This window comes from Suricata suricatta, chromosome 2 (genome assembly GCF_006229205.1).
Source record: "Suricata suricatta isolate VVHF042 chromosome 2, meerkat_22Aug2017_6uvM2_HiC, whole genome shotgun sequence".
NCBI lineage: Eukaryota > Metazoa > Chordata > Mammalia > Carnivora > Herpestidae > Suricata > Suricata suricatta.
The window spans coordinates 1,260,966-1,263,512 of NC_043701.1; the positions used below are offsets into that span (position 1 = coordinate 1,260,966).

General features: G+C 62.8%; 1 long non-coding RNA gene across 1 annotated transcript; it reads right to left on the bottom strand.

The window, feature by feature from the left end:
• Nucleotides 1-591: 591 nt before the first annotated feature.
• Nucleotides 592-2,502, bottom strand: LOC115304459. Its single transcript, XR_003914442.1, has 3 exons — nucleotides 1,996-2,502; nucleotides 1,518-1,592; nucleotides 592-1,436 (listed from the first exon to the last, which is right to left on the bottom strand). It is a non-coding gene; the product is annotated as an uncharacterized LOC115304459 (long non-coding RNA).
• Nucleotides 2,503-2,547: the final 45 nt, after the last annotated feature.

Consider the following 2,547-nt stretch of genomic DNA (forward strand, 5'->3'; position numbering starts at 1 on the left):
CCTGGACGCAGTGAGGACACCCTTGTGACCCAACTGGTCCTGGGCCCCTGGAGCTACCATTTTGTCCCTCAGACCACTCTGCTTTCGGGGCCTTCTCTGCACAACAGTCAGTCTACCCTTACTGCTGCCTCCGTCAGGACCCCGGCCTTGCTCAGGGCGCACCTGAGTGGACAAATGGGACTCGCCTAAAGCAGTGACAGCAGGGCACTGTCTAGGCTGCTGACTCTGGGCTGGCTCCTCACCAGCTGCTTCCTACGCCCTGATCCAGGGGGGTGAATGACAGGAAGGATGGACTGAGGACTCCCAGACCCGAGGGTGACAGGTGATCCTATCCAGTGACAGCTTCTGTCAGGCGAGAGAAAATCTACTAAGTGACAGGTGACCGGTGCTCACTATGGGTGCGGGAAGGGAAGTGGCGGCCAACTGTCCTCTCCTGGGACCCGTCTGCATCCAGGCCAGGCCAACTCTGCGGGGCCCCAGTGACACCACGTGCTCTGCCTTCAGCACCGAGTCCAAACTCTAGCTGCGCCTGCCCCCCCCACCCCTCCCCCCCCCCCCCCACCCCGTCCACCTCGCTGCCTCCAGCCTGCATCCATGCCCGGGCTTAGGCCCCTCCCCACTGGACGTGTGCCTGGCTGCCTCCGCCCTCCAGACGCTCCTCAACCCCCTCCAGCATGCGCCCTTCTGAATTCCTCCTGCTCTAGCTCCTGCTCTAGCTGTCTGAGCCCACCGACTGGGGCTCACGGGTAGGGCAGGGGGCGACTCATCCTGCCCGGGGACACGGGACATCACTTCCTGTCCCCTCTGCAGGGTGGGGGTGCAACTCATACAGCTGTGTCTCCAATGTGCGTGACACACGTTGGACACGTGAGCATCAGACAGCCGGACGATGGATGAGTGCGTGGTGGGTGGATCAGTGGGTGGGTGGGGGCATGGGTAGGTGGGTGCACTGGTGGACGGGTGGGCTGATCCACTGCCGGTGGCCTCTCCTCCACCGCCCTGGAGGTGAGGAGGTGGGAGTAGTTGTGAGTCTATACAGCCCCTCAGTTTCTCCCAAAGGATTTTCACGTCTCTGGTGCCCACGAGTAAGCCGACCTCCGTCTCGGGGCGCGTCCTGCCCTTCTGTGCCACACGGGGACCCTCAGTGCCTCCTAACCGATGGGGCGCACACGGGCTGGAGCTCTCTGCTGAGCTCCGTCTCCCATGCGTGCGCGCTAGGCCCAGGTCAGCGGCCCAGCGCGGCTCCGAGTCCTGGAACATCCTCGCAATCCCCGAGTCCGTCATCCCTCCGGACGGAGGAGGTGTGAGATTCAGGGTGTGCTGAGCTGTGCTTCAATGGATGGAACGCAAGCAAGACCTGAAAATCTGCAAGTTCACTGGGAGACCGAAAAGAGAAAGTAGCTGGCCACCGGGTGTCCTTGGAGGAAGCCAGAGCCCTGGGAAGGAAAGACGCATTTACCAGGCTTTTCCGTACACAGAGCACCTCACAGACCTGCAGTGGGCCCGGAGAAACTGACCTCCTAGTACCCCGACCAAGAAAGCAGAGAGCGCGCAGGCTCCGTACGTGTGGAGAACGATCCAGCGTCTGGGGCCTGCGTGGGAGGAGCAGAAGCCTTGCGTCCAACAGCCAGATCCCACCTCGCCCAGCCCTGCGGACTCGGGACCGAATGGGGCATCCCGAGGTCTGGGCTGTCCTTCGAAAAAGGACAAGGAGAAAGCCAAGCACCCTGGGTGTCCCTACACCTAAGCCTCCTGAGAACCGTGGCCTCTCCTGCCAGCCGTGGGCCGGGGCCTGCTGCCCAGGGGTCCCGGGGGAGACCCCCTACCCCAGAACAGGGGAGGCCGTAGGGCCCCACCCCTCCCCCTCCCGGGGCCATCAAGCTGGAAGGAGATGTCCCCAGACCAGGCCATCGGCTGGCAGAAAACCAGGACCTCAGTAAGCCGGCCCCACACTTCCCGAGCCAGCGACTGGCGAAGCCCATACATCAAACTCACTCTCAGGAACTCGAAGATTCATGGTCCTGTGTCATCTGGGGCCACCCCGTGTCACCGTGTAATGGCTAGTCGGTCAGAGAACAATCATCTTCATGCCATAAAAACTGAACTCCGTTTGTTCACTACGAATGAACGCTGTTGATCAAGCGAAACCGGTAAAAACCTCGGAGACAAAAGGCAGAGCATCAAGGCCGACGTGCTGGGGCCGTGGGAGCCCCGACCCTCCAGATGTGGCCGCCGTCCAGGGGTCTGCGTGCGGCTGCCTCGGGTCCCTGCGAGAGCAGCGCTGACTCGCGGCAAGACACTGGCGAGCCCTTCTGACGAGCATCGAGGTGTCCCGTCCGAGAAGCAGGGGCCAGAAACACGCTCAGGCCGGGCCGCGTGACGCTTCGGTCGCAACAAGGAGACGGAGGCACCTGCCTTAGCGCCCACACCACGCCAAGTTCTAGAACCTTCCCCCTGGCAACTGAAGGAGGCACAGCCCTGGGAGTGGGCTCTTGGCCTTGCGCTGCGCCCCCCCCCCCGTTCAGCTGGGAGCCATGAGGATGACAC